Source organism: Oculina patagonica, chromosome 8, assembly GCF_052425735.1.
Source record: "Oculina patagonica isolate OP01 chromosome 8, crgOcupat, whole genome shotgun sequence".
Classification (NCBI taxonomy): Eukaryota; Metazoa; Cnidaria; class Anthozoa; order Scleractinia; family Oculinidae; genus Oculina; species Oculina patagonica.
The window spans coordinates 33,009,772-33,024,727 of NC_135765.1; the positions used below are offsets into that span (position 1 = coordinate 33,009,772).

The 14,956-nt window shown below is 39.3% G+C and overlaps 1 pseudogene across 1 annotated transcript; it reads left to right on the forward strand.

The window, feature by feature from the left end:
- The first annotated feature begins 7,524 nt into the window (after nt 1-7,524).
- LOC144662100 (uncharacterized) lies at nt 7,525-12,453 on the forward strand (annotated as a pseudogene). The gene is made up of 3 exons (XR_013572394.1): nt 7,525-7,640; nt 10,463-10,764; nt 11,499-12,453. The product of XR_013572394.1 is annotated as an uncharacterized LOC144662100 (transcript).
- The last annotated feature ends 2,503 nt before the right edge of the window (nt 12,454-14,956 follow it).

The window sequence follows — 14,956 nt, forward strand, 5'->3', positions numbered from 1 at the left end:
CACTGTTAACTGAAACGTAATTTTTATTCTCAAATTCTTGTTTCATGTCGGTCGTTTTTGCTCCCGAAAATGAGCCCCGACGGGAAAAAAATCTTTAGTATAAACCTTCTGTGTATGTGTTATTTGGGCGATCAGTGTTTGACATAATAAAATTTGGTTTGTATCTGATCTTAAAAAGTTGGTAAAAACGTATAAAAAACTGAATTTTCGGTAACTCTCTGTTACCTTCATTGATTTATCTTAATGTATTCTGTAAACAACAACAACAACAACAACAACGAAAAATTGGTTAAAAATGCCTGTACACTAGTCATAAATGTTAGTCCCTACTATGCTTAAAGGAATATTACAATACTTCTAGGTACATTACCTTAGATTATTCCACAGGACCTAAAGTAATCCATGAGGGGTGCGCTCCTATTTGAAAAAAAAGTGCCCAGAGAAACCAAGAATGTTCCTGTGTCTGTAAAACTTGACACTGCTCGTGGAACACACAGGGCTGCTTGGACATTTATATGGGGTTCGTATTGGCCTGCTATCGAGAAAAACGCGATACCAGGCCCTTGTCGTAGATTCGCTGTTAAAGCCGAAAGCCGAAAGCCGAAAGCCGATCATTGTTCGAAGCGTCCCGAAAGTAGTCGAACCGAAACGTTCTCCGAGTCGAAGCCGAAGCGAGGCTATGCTGTATGACGCTGGAATGCAACCCACACTACAGTCCACAATGTCCGTTTCGCCTTTGTTTGTGCGTTCTAGAGTAAATTTATTGTTAGTCTTTTCAAACTATAGACAATTGAGGTTTGATTCTCAAAGGAATTAAACAAACATTGTGGTAGGGAGCGCGTGTTGCACTTCCAAAGTATTACAGCATTTATCCGCGCGTGCTTTCCACGCGTGTGGCAAAGACAACAACAGCAAACCAACAACAACGTACCTTCATGTTATCATTTGATAAATATGATTTTATATTTCCTTAAGAACGTCTTTAACAAATTAAATAAACAATTATTCACCGACCTCAGAATGAATAATTGTTTCAGCATGTACCACATCAGTAAATAAAGGTGAACACGGTGAATTAAACATATTTTGCGAAAATCTGGTAATTAGCTGAAAATCTTCAAACACGTTTTTATGCTTGCTAGACTATGTAGAGAATCCAAGCGCCCGAAATCAAACCAATATTCACCAGTGTGGTTCATACTGGTTTAATAATTATTTTTATGCTATCTATACTTTCTTCTCTATCAATTCAGATGCAATGAAAAGGGATGCTGTTTTTTTCATATGTCCTCGTTATCCATGCGTGTTTCCAATGTTATCTCCTTGTTTCACTTGTCCTGATTGTCTTAGCCTGCGTGGCCGGCGCTATGATTGTCTTGGCTCGTCGATGTTGCGTCTACCTAGCTAATTTACTCTATTACTGTCTTGCTACTGCGCGAGGTCGATCTTGGCTCTCCTTTCTCCAGGCCTTAGTAACATATAACTTAAGAGGTCTTAACAACTGTTTATCAAGTAAGCTTGTGACAATCCAGTCTCCAAGTGGCGCTCCAGTTGCTCCGCCGTAAGTGAAGTCTACCAACGCCTACAATTTGTAGACGGTCTAAGCTTCCTGCGCCTGCGAGGTGCAATGCAAGCGGATTCCTTGAGAAGACTCCTCCCACGAGGCAACGCTAACAAAGAGACATGTATATGTCTGGTTGCTAACACCGCCTTTAAGCGAGAAAAGCCTCTCAAGTATCTATAAGTGACTCCTGGGTTATCCCCTCAGTCCCTTCACTGTCTAGATAGATGATAAGATCTTCTCATAGTAAGCATCTTGTTGGTGAATTGTCCAGTCGGATCGCTTTTGGAGGCTGCCTACGCTGAAATTTGTAAGCGATATTAACTAGAATGTGTGCTTTGTCCCAGATTCCCAGCTAACTACTTTAAGCCTTGACGCTGAACTACACTCGCAAGAGCGGGTCTACACTAATTAGCTACCTGCAACTAGAAAACTGACAACTTAACATGACAGGAGAAAACAAAACCGTCTTCGTTCCCGTGTTAAGTGGTCATTCTCTAGTTTCACAACTTTTATTATTAAATAAATTAATTAATCGATTAATTAGTTGTTTAATTAACTGGATGAACCTTGAACCGAAAACGACCCAGTTAATAGCAGCGATAATACTGCTATTTAAGGGAGTAAAGTTCCAGTCAATAACAGTGATGTTGCTGTCATTGAAAGGAACTTAGATAAGAAAAAAACTTGACAAAAAACACTAAGCGGGAGATTGCGCAGAAGCCGAAGTCAAGCCGAAGTCTTGACGAAATAAAGTCGAAGTGTACCGAAGAAAAGCCGAAACATCATGTGAACCTAGTGCCGAATAATTGACCGAATGAAATATTCGAAGCCGAATTGTAAAACCCAGGAAAGGAAAAGGGAGGCCCAAACCCAACCCATCCAACTCTAACTAAACTAACTAAGCCGAATCGCGAAACAGTCGTATAAGCCGAATGTAGGCCGAATGGTAGCCGAACGTTAGCCGATAGATTGTAAGGTTCATCCAGAGCTCTATTTACCCACCCTTCCCTGCCCACAAAGAACCACACTAACCACCACCAAGAAGAACTTGCGTCCTTTGCTGCCATGACGACGCTGAGAACACTGGGCGAGAACATTATACTGGCATGGACTGCTAACACAGTAGGACAGTGAACTGACTGCTTGACGAGGTCGGGAGGAGCCAAACTGAAAAGGACACAGCAAAAAACAAACAAACTAGGAGTTAATTTTTCCTCCTAAATGAAATATGACCTTATACTTATTACACCTGAAGTTTCTTTAATACTATGCAGCTACACACGACCCGAAATGCATAATTAAATTCAACGTTTGGCGTGGATTGTAGGGTTCTTTAACCTATTCAAATCTTAAATACGACTTACAAGCATTTCCCTCAAACAAATTTAAAAATTAAAAGTTAATATAAGGTGATACTTGATTTCAGACCAGTCATTACAATTTATAACGTCTTTCTCACGTCTTTCTTCGGCACCTAAATTATCAGTTTACGGCGCGATTTCATCATTGGTTATCAAAAGTTTCCAACTTTATGTACTAAAACTTCGGGCGAAAGACAAACTAACGAACGACATAAATAAACAGACAAATGTACCTGGCATGAATATCGACTTTTAAACCGGAACGGCCACATTTCAGCACAGCCCAGCACCATGATTATTTCACGAAGTTTGCTTGAAAGACGTTTCGCTTTGTTTTGCCTTCAGTGAGTAAATTCTTCGGTCGCTAGTCTCTGAAATGAAAAGAACAACAAACTGTCTTAACTATTTGGCCAAGTACCCGCAAATACATTGAAATGTTTTGGTCTGAAGTTAAGTTCAGCTCTCTCAGAATAACTGACAATTCATTGTACAAATCGAAAGTGAATTATCTGATTACTTCTTGCCATTTTTCGGCCAATATCATTTCTTGTGGCTTTGTAGTAAGAGCAGCTACAGCTTTAAAGTTATTTCAGTCCTTGGTTCTGCTAAGACGTGAAAAGCTTCGGCGCTTTAGTGTTCAAACTGTTGGCCATTTTCTTCATTATATTCACCCTCACGTAGAAGCTGAATATCTAATTCAAATTGGGCGCCAACTGTTTTAATGCACGCCCTCGACTAAAGACGGTATCTGATTGGTTCACGTCATCAAACGCCGCACGGGATTTCACTATTTTACTATTCGTTGGTTCAGTATGCTAATTAAAAAAAATTGTTTACGGTGAAAAGACAGAAGCTTGACATGTGGGCACATATCTAGAACCGAAATGCTGTTTTAGCTTGTTTCCGAAACGACCACAAACCTGAAAATACTCTAAAAACGTAAAGAATAAGCTTTTATACTGACTGTCGTCGACCAAAAACGCTAAGAAAACATATCCCGCAGGTTTTAAGAATATCGCAACACCGCAATTGGCGGCTGAATTGAAGATTAAAATTACCGAAATACCGCTTGAAAATTTGGCCAATACCACAAAACTGCAAACCTCGCTCTGCTCTTCTCTGCTCTTCTCTGCTCTTCTCTGCTCTGCTCTGCTCTGCTCTTTAAGTAGTCTGTGTCAGAATATATTTTGTCAGCTGTAGTTTTCACGTTCGAATATAAGGACATAAGGGCCCTCATTTTACACGGACAGGTTTGAAGAGAGGTTTCATAGGGTATGTACAACAATCTGAGATAAAAAGGTTATTAGATGTAGATACATTTGAGATATTTTAGAAATAAAGCAACACCTTGTTTTCTTTGTTGTCACAGGGCGAAGCCTTCAAGAAAGGTAAAATAATTTAATTTAATAATTTAGTGTTTCAATTGTATCTACATGTTAAAGATGAAATTTTACGCGAGCGTGGGACAAGGAAAACCAACTGAGCTACGAGAGACTCGTGGTGAGCTGGGCTATTTACTGGGTTCATAGGTGACACGCGTCCTGCAACTGCAAGCTCAACAATGTCGAAAGCATACTATGTGTAATAATTAGTGAGAAATGGTAGAATGGTAGCTCGATGAATAAATGATTAAGATAAAATGCTACGCGAGCTTCGGACTAAGAAAAATTCGAGTCCCTCACGGCAATACATGGCCTCCCAGATACCGGTTGGGCGTTTTAACAGACTGAGCTACGAGAGACTCTTGGTGAAATTCGTGCACTTTTTCAGGCGCTCATATTAGCTTTGTGATGGCTTTATTTTTCGTCAGTTAACGCACACCTCTCGTTATTAATTGAAAATAACTTTTGTTATCAGCGTTTTTCTATGTAACAGCTCAATCATTGCAATTTTTATATCTGCAGGCGGAGAGACGTTGTAGTGGTGTTTACATGTGCACGGGAGGAAGTAAACGTAATCAGAGCTATAATAACTTTTGAATCAAGATATAAGGCCCCGTCCACACTGACCCGGGTAAATTAGAAAACGGAGAAATTTGAAAACGCCGCGTAAAATGTTTTCCGTCCATATTAACCCGGGTACCGGTAAATTGGAAAACGATGCGCTTCATCGTAAGCAGATCGAGTAACACCGCATGCAAAGAGCTATTGTTTAGCTAATTAAACCTTTTGTTTTGACAGAGAATACATGACTTTTTAACGTCACCGGACGGTCAGCGCTTCCAAAAGTCCCGGTTTCGCCCGTTTTCTACACCACCTAGCCGGCGTTTTCAGTTACCTACTTTGGAGAGCGTTTTTGAAAAGTCCCGTGTTCGGTGACGAAAACGCCGGTTCAGTGTGGACGGTTGGCCTAACCGGGGAAAAAAGATGCGTTTTCAAATTTACCCGGGTCAGTGTGGACGGGGCCTAATTTAGCCTTGCAAAACCAAGCAGACAATTCGCTGAAGATAGTTTTCAAGGGATATTACATGTTACATTGTAAACATGTACACCTGAATTAAGAATTGTTGACCTACGAAAGCATAAACCAAGAACGATGCGACCCTTTACACTCTTATTGTACTCTTGCCTTGAAAAGAAATATTAATACAAAAAAATAATTAAAAAAGGTTTATCTCATTGTTTATCATCATGTTTAAAACCCAAATGTTTAATGGGAAATCGAAAAAAGCAATCTTCGTCTGTGACAGAATAAACATGATAATAAGACAGGTTGCATAAATCATGCTCTCAAGGCTCTCAAAAAAGAAAAATTTGGATTGTCAAAAAAGGAATATTACTAAGCTTTACAATGCTGTTTACCCGGAATCCCATTCAGTCGTATCGTCATGGTTTATGATTTTCACAGGGTCAACGCTCCTTCAATTAGGTGTATTTGTAACACGAAACTCTCCGAACGAACATAGAGTTATAAGGCGAAAATCAAAACTAAATAAAACAAGAGACTTATCATCATCATCATCATCATCATCTCATCATCATCATCATCATCATCATTTTTAACAACAGGATACCGAAGCTGACGACAACAGATCTTCAGATTCTAATTCCCCACGAAACTGAGATTCCACCTGCTCTGGCGCCCAGGGCTCCTCGTTCACACTCGTGGGAGTTTCCAAAAGAAAAACTTGAGGTCCTTGAGATTTTTGGTCAGGGAGCATTTGGACAAGTTTAGTTTATTTACAATATTTGTTTAAGTGTTTGTTAACATTGGCTGTGAAAGCCCTGTCCCGGGAGTGGTCAATGTCCGATTCCCTCTATGGCGCGAGCCTGCAGGTAATCATGGTAGTTACAATTAGCAAAAACAACTCTTAAAAAGGTTTTATCCGTACTTGACTGCAAGTTAAATAAAGTACGCGTATAGTTAAACGTTAATTGCGCTTTAGGCCAAGTAAAAAAAATATTTCTCGTCCCCGCCCGCTTCATTTTTGGGGGCCGCCTCTCTTTTTCATTATTTGTTATTGGAAAAGTTGGAACGAGCAAAAACCAACAGGCAGGTCCGTATTAGATTGGTAAATTACCTTGCAGGATTCATTTTGCAAGTTCGCTTCTGGCGAATTTGACGATGGAGGAAATAACAAATAACACAAAAAAAGCGCCACAAATAAATTCCACATAAAAGTTTAGGCGCTTGCGTAAATGTGTTGTCAAATAAACCTTATGTTGCGCAACATCATAATCAGTATCTGCCGGGAGGCCATGGGTTCGATTCCCGTCGGGGACTCAGAATGAAAACTTCATCTTCATTATTTATTACCGAGCTTAAAATTTACCATCTTTATTATTTACTACAAACTTGATGAATTCGACATTGCTGATCCTAGCAGTATGCAGGACGCGTGTCACATATCAACCTAGTAAATGGCCCAGCTCACAACGAGTCTCTCGTAGCTCAGTTGGTTAGAGCGCCCAACCGGTATCTGGGAGACCATGGGTTCAATTCCCGTCGGGGACTCAGAATTTTTCTTTGTCCCATGCTCGTGTCATGTTGAACACTTCATCTTCATTATTTATTACCGAGCTTAAAAGTTACCATCTTTATTATTTACTAGAAAAATGCTGACATTGCTTATTATGGTCTATATGATCATAACAAAATCCAAAATTACAATCTTTATTCAATACGCTTTCAGAAAATATATACTTTACTTACCATTGACAGTTTGCATACAATTTTACTAATTTTCTTTCCGTGATACCTTAAGAGCCTACTACTAAAACAATTAGACTACTCGCCTGCGCCTCGCTGACTATTCGCTCTTTCACATAGAAAAGTCGGGCTTGTAGTCTAATTGTTAATTAGAAAAAATAAACAAGGATTAAAAAGAACGGCGTAGGAAATTAATCATTCATGTTCTTTCAAGTTGTTCATGAGGGAGCTCTTTTCAATAATGTAATATGAGGTGACCATAGCGATTTCAATAGAAAATCCCTCAAAGATTGCACATTAAAATTTCATGATGTTGTAATAGTTGTAATTTGCACATTGTTTTTTGAAATACAACGCGGTGGGTGCCGTTTTATATTTGAAAACCAAGTTGTTCCGGAACTTTCTAGATTCTTATATAAGTAGCGGATAAAGATGCACCAACAACAGACAGAATGAATGCCCAACCGACCAGCATACATGTGTTTAAGCCGTGACTGAACATCCAAACCGAGCAGACGAGGGTCAAAATTTTATGAGATTCCTCTTAACTGTCTGCCTGACTTAAGGTTTGTTTATTTTATACTGCGAGAGGCGTTTAGGATTGAAAGGGACTTTGTCACGGATTTTAACAGATTCACACCAGCCAAAATGTATGTTTGTGTCGTTGGAAAACTAAAAATTAAGGTCGGTTTTTATTAACCATAGCTATATTAGAGTACTGAAACTGTTAACAAGCGTCTTTGGTTGCCGGTATGGCTAGGATGGAAATGGTTACAACTTGAAAAATTAAGGCTAAACTTTTTAAGTTGTATCCGCGCGTCTTCAAAAACTCGATATTTATAGCCGTAGTTTCATTTCTATCCGCATATTAACTAAGGTTAATTATATCTTCCTTTAGATGTTCAAAGATAATGTTTTTATGGGCTAAGTTGCCTACCACTAATTTCAGAACAGTCAGTTTAGACAAAAAATCTGCGAAATTTCCGTGACGTGACGAAATTTCCTTTAAGTTGGCTCAAACAGCACAATTGTTTTTGTTTCAATCTGTTATAGCAAAGGAGGTACACGGTGGCAATGCTGTGTGCGCCAGTGAGATTATTCAGACTTAGAGGGTTCGGAACTCTCGAAACTGTCAGTCCTTTACGCGAAGTACGCAATTGCGAACCAGAATTTCCCAACTCAAGTAGACGCAAGTTTTCAATTTGCGTCCACTCGCGTCTCCGTTTGGCTAGGACTTGCGTGCACTTGCGTTGACTTGCGTACACTTGCGTTGACTTGCGCTCGCTTTGGTCGAGATCAAAATGCACCTACGTTAACGCATTTTTTTCATCGTTTGGCCGCCCATCGCAAGTCAACGCATTTTTTGCAGTTTACTTTAAATGCTGAACTGCGCCTCGAAGCATTTTAAATGAATTTTTGCAAACTTGCGTGTACTTGCGACTAAACTTGCGTCTGCGTTCGGCCACCAAACGTAAGTCTGTACGCAAGTTGAACTTTCGACTACTTGCGACTACTTGCGTTACCGTTTGGTCAGGGCTTTGTATTACAGAAGAAATGCAAAGGTTAAAGTCTTGTGCGCATACTGAAGAGAACTCCAATGGTCTAGTGGAGGCCATCGAAACCACGAATGAGAAAAGTGAAGACCTACATGCGCTCAGCTATGAGAACTGAGCGGCTTTCCGCTCTGGCGCTTATGCTTGCGCTAAAAAAAAACAGAAGGTTAGCTTTTGAATTGTAATTATCGTAACTTCAATTCGTATCAGGTCTGCAATTCTTGGGTTCATTTTTTATATAGAAATTGAAAGCATTACAGTGTGTGCATTTTATTTTCTTACGGAAAATATTAACCGAATGCGATGCCAATGAAAGTGAGAAATAAACGGACGTTTTCTGAAAACGCGTGTACATGCTCCAATGTAATAAATAATACAGACAATTTTGGTTTTTTTGTTTGAGCCGAGTCTAGGTACATATACACTCCAGAGTTTAAATCTTGACTTGACAAACCCTTTTCAGTCTTAGGAATGCAAAAAATGGCGTTTTAGAGCGTAATATAAAAAAAACTCCCTTAAAAGCTCGCTCGTATCATCCCTTGGTGTGAAATTTCATCTCTCGCTGACTTTGTGCATACTACTAAGAAATTGTCTAGGTTCGCCCTGATAGTGAATTACCAAACCTGACAGAAATTTTGAAACAGCTGTCATTTGGCTAAGAGTCCTTCATAACTAGCAACTAGGAAAACAAAAAAATCAAGAACTGAAGTAATCTTTATTTCCTATCTTTTATTTGCGTTTCCATCTCTTTAAAAGATACAAAACCCATTAACGAGGGCTTAGGAATTATTTGTTTTGGTCTCCCCTTGTTAGCAAAAATTAACGATTTGTAAAATTGCTTCATGACTAACGAAAACAAAAAAAAATAAAATAAAGCACTTTCTCCTTTCCGTCATGTGTCTTGCTGTGCTTACGGCGATAGATTTGTAATAGCTAATTTCTTTGTAGCTGCCTCAGCTATTATAGGTATCACGGAAGGGAAGGGAAATTGTCGTTTGCGTTCCAAGTGAAATTGTATGCAACCATCAATGGTAACCCCAACAAAGTATATTTTTTCTGACAGCTTATATTGAATAAAGATTGTAATTTTGGATTTTGTCATGATCATATAGACCATAATAAGCAACGTCAGCATTTTGTTTGTTATTATGATGTTGCGCAACATTAGGTTTACTTGAGAACACATTTACGTGAGAGCCTAAACTTTTATGTGGAATTTGATTTACATATACTGGTCTAAAAATTGGTGTCTCAGATTTTTTCTTTTCTTGCTCCATTATTTTTTTTTATAAATTTTTAAACTTTAAAATGGCGTTTTTAGGGCTTCCTCTTTATCCTTCCGTGATACCTTAATGAGTCTGGGCACCCACCAGGCTACCCTTACATTGACCTGCTTAATTTTTCATGAAGTTCAAGTCAAGTGCAAGAGTTTCCCCTGCCGTTTGACAAGGAGAATTTGGCTGTAAATTTTAGCCCTTGTGACCGCACTGACGACTGATAGTACAGTGTTAATAAGCATAACGCGCAATATAGAGTCAGTTTCATATTTTATTTAAACTTTAAAATTAAAAGCTTTAATATTTGGAATAGTTTGGTTCCTTCTACAATCCCATAGGAAGAGTTTTGCGATAATGAGAAGATAGTTAAGTAAGGGGCATGTCCTTGTTATGATGCCTACAATTATATCTTTTTTACAAAGAGAAATCCTCTCCTTTGTAATGGCTTCTTGACGTCTGTATGACATAGTTAACACTAAGGCCGCGTTCCTAACAAATTTCCTATCAAAGCGTCACAGCACCTTCACAACGAACTGCTTTTTTATTTACTTATTTTAGCAATGTTTTGGCTGCCATTGTTGATGTCTTTGCTCGTTGTGGTCCATTCAACCAAACAATGCCAAACAGGCAAATCCACCCTCTCTGTATGGGGACGTTATCTCAAAGATCACGTGTTTTCATCAGAAAATGTCAAAAATATTGGCATGTGCTGCATCCAATGCTCTATGGATCAGCGCTGTAAAAGCATCAATTTCCTAATTGGACACTTGTTGTGTGAGTTGAACGATGCTGATCGACATACGCACCCCGGGGATTATGTGCTGAAAAGGGACCACACCTACATGGATTACACTGTCAAGGTTTGTGTCCGTGATTTAACTAAATTAAAATATACACCAACTGTATTTTGCGGCATAAACTGCGGTAATATTTTTGTAACTGCCTTTCACAATGTCTCTTTAAAGGGAGATTGCGTGTAATAGTAGAAGGTCATCTTATGCCATACTTCTTGTACCGCGCAGGGATGGGTGGAGGGGAGAGGGGGCTTCGTGTGTAGTGCACACGCACTGGACTCCGGATCGAAAGTCTACCGGGGTTCCATCCCTGGGGAACTTGCTTTTTGCTTGAGACAAAGCGTGGGACAAAGAAACAAAACTGAGTCCTCAACGGGAATCGAAACATGTCCTCCCAAACATCGGCCAGCGGGCACTCTATGAACTGAGCTACGGGGAGACTCATGGTGAGCGAGGCCATTTACTATGCTCACATGTTCATATGTGGAACGCCTACTGCATACTGTTAGGATCAGGAACGTCGAAAGCCTATTGCGTGAGTCCCCTGCGGGCCCGATCGAGCCAATGGCGATGGTCAAAGAAAAAATCTGAGTTCCCGACAGGGTCAAGCCAATGACCTCCCAAACATCGTGCGAGGAAGACAATTTTAATATTCTCACAGAACTCTTTTCCACATAGGAATATAAGTGGGTATCGGACTACGTGTAAGGGCAACTGAACCTGAAGGGTAACTTAAAAATGCCTGACGTCTCATTCAGGAAAAGAAGCATTTCTAAGAGTTCTATTTTTCTTATTGACAGGTACCATATAAGGAATTCCTTATGACGCCATCATGGCTGGAGACGAATGCAGAAGACATTAATAGTGCTCGATCCACGACAACTGACCAGATGACGTTCTCTGCAGGCTCAGTACACTACGAGCGTCTTTTAAGAGTTCCTTTGGTGGCCGCTGGTGTCTTGGCAGACAACACTCCGCTGACCGTTGAGATAACAGTAGATGTTGACGCCAGCATCGGACAAAACGAAGACAGCGATCCCAACTATGGCTTGTCTAGACGGAACAAATTTCATCGGATTTGAAACGGTAGACCAAGAAAACTACTACAGATTGGCTCCTTGCAGTAGTACGCAGGCGATGTCTGGAGAAATCATGAATTCCCTTGAATATTTAAACGAGCAGACTTCGCTTATTGCAAGGGACAGCCCTCATCCAGATCAGTTTATCTTTACTATCAAGCTGGATCAGGCATGGGGCTCATGCTTCATTGCGCATGACGGAGGCTATACTAATTCCGTAGAGTACAGTAAGCAACTAATGATCAGCCAAGGCCTTGCACTGGAGGTTTACAGAGGCTCCTATGTTGAACGCCTTGGAATAAAAGGCATTAAGGTCACTATTATGAAAACGGAGGAATAGACAACATTTTTTTATCGATGATGGCGACTTATCAATTGTTCTTTACATTTAAGGTATCATGGTCTCATGGAAGGAAAATTGGCGTTTGCGTTCCAAGTAAAATTGTGTGCAGACCATCAATGCTAACCCCAATAAAGTATGTATTTTCTGAAAGTTTATTGGATATAGATTGTAATTTTGGATTTTGATTTGATCATATAGACCTAGACATTCTAAAAGTCGTTCGCTTCTCGTTTCCGGTTTTTAAGTTTAAAAAGTTATAAAACATTCATGGAGCAAGAAAGATAAAATCTGAGACAGCGTCTTTTAGACCAATATATGTACTAGTAGATCAAATTCCACACAATAGTTTAGGCGCTCATGTAAACATGTTCTCAAATAAACCTAATGTTGCGCAACAACATCATAATTGCAAACAAAATGCTGACGTTGCTTATTATGGTCTATATGATAAAGACAAAATTCAAAACTAGAATCTTTATTAAATATGCTTTCATAAAATATCTACTTTATTGGGGTTAGCATTTATGGTTTGCACGTAATTTCACTTGGAACGCAAACGTAATTTTTTTCCCGCGATACCTTAACTCATATTAGTAGAAACTCAGCTGTGTTCTATTGGAAATCCGCGAATCTGATTGGTTCTCCCACTGTTTTCTATTCACCGATAGAAAACAGTCGTGCGCGAGAGCAGCTCTTTAAGCGGTAAGTTTTCTGCGGAAATTTGATGTTCTTAAACAAATATTAGCCCGAGATAGTGTATGCTTCGAGACTGCAATTCTGTTGAGTTTTACTAGAACATCAAATTAGAGCTACTCATCAGACCTGATTTTTTACGAGCGACAGTCAACTCGACTGCTTCCTTGTTCACCACTAAATTTTTCCGCGCGCTCATAGAAAACTCAAGCATCGTAGTTATTTTTACTTTACGAGGATACAATATACTCCTTTAGGTAAAGCGAATTATTTACAAACTTAAAAATACGAGAACAGCAAACCCATAAAGGCTAGATTATTTGGTACTGATTTTTGCATCTGCAGAGTAGCTTTCACTTGAGTGTCGAAAGTAAGTCACGGGCGGTTGCACTATCGGTTCTGGCATTTTTCACGTGAGGGCACTAGTGGGCTGATTGGTTAAACCCTCTTGCAGACGGGCACTTTCGCGTCACGCCATTCAGATGTTAAACCAAATCAGAATCGGAGAAAATTCTCGCCAGGCGTGAACTATAATCGCCGATAGAAAACAGTCGTGCGCGAGATGCAGCTCTTTCAAGCGGTAATTGGTTTCTTGATTTTCCTGTCTTTCAAAGTGCACAATATTGTATGTTTTGGACTGCAATCGTTTAGAGTTTCTACTAAAACAATTAGACTACTCGGATCTTCGTAATTTCTATGAGTCCTGAATAGTTTAACTCGGCTCTGCGCCGTCAGAGTTGAAAATCTGAGATTTGCAAAATCATAGAAAATTCTAGCTCGTATGGGTCTAATTTGTGTTAACGACTAAGCCTCTGTAGAAACCAATTACGCGATCAATGTTCGCGATGTTCATTCGAGCACTTTTTTTTCTTATTTTTTGTGCTATAGTGGGGATTTGTACGAGTCCATTTGTAATCAATTTTTTTAATATAAAGGTGATCTTAGAGCAGTTTGCTACGATAACACATTCGTCGTTTTAAGCGCTTAATGCCCAAAAAACCCTGTTACTTCTATACAGGATGGGAGGCGCGGTGGCTAATGGTTAGTGCGCCGGCTCCGGGCGGCGTTCGGTCGCCCTGGCCGGGGTTTTTTTTTTGGCAAGACTTTTTTTTCTTGTCCCTCTCCCCCCCCGGTTAGCCGGCGAAGGCCGGCCGGGGGGGAAATTTTAAACCCCGTACTTTGTATTACCACTCTGCATTTGGAGTAATTGCAATTCTTACTTATTGGTGTAGGTAAAACTCTCAATAAGAAGTTGGAAGGCACTTATTTTTATGGACTACGAACCATAATGAACACTGAGGAAAACTTCTAATTATGAGACAATCTTTAGAATCCTGGGAATGAAAACACTAGTATCTAGACGTATAGAACAATCTCAATGTTTTAAGGAAAATGGCCCATGTTATATCGCTAAACACCGATTTACACCTTACAATCTTAGAAGTTGTGGGCTAAACGTGGAGCAAAGGTCTTATAATAGTAGATTTTTTTTCACAGTTTGTTCATATATCATTTCACAGTCATTCTCACATTTGGAACCATTTACCATCAGTTGTTAAACAATTCTTACAAAATATTTTAATAAGTTAAATTGTAGTGGCTGCCAATGCAGCCCCAATTCAGGCTTTAATGTTAATCATACAGTCTTTTTGTATCTCTTAGATCTTTTTAATATTGTATTTTTAATATGTAGTGTTTAGATTCTTTAAATATGTGTTTTACTTATTCTTAGTTTTTAAACTTTTAAACACTTTTATGATGAGCCTCTGGCTCGGGAGATTGGGAGACCACTCCCTGTGTATTTGACATTAAATAAATTGAATTTATCTCTACTTCAACTTATGATTGCGAGTGTAAAATGAAAGGACTATTTTAAGTGAAAAATGCACGAGTATTGAAGTTATTTGAAACCGTTTTCTCTCCAACGATTTTGAATAGCTTCCCTACGATGGCGTCAGAATGAATGGCTTCAAAATCGGCACAAGAAGACACATTGGCACATTTGAGGTAGGAAATCTTTATTTCAAATTAGATAGTTATTTATAAAAATTTTCTTACGATCGGAGACTTTCCCATACAGTTCTCTATATATACACATACTTAACAATTATCCTGCAATATCGCGCGGTTTTTTCTTTTTTTG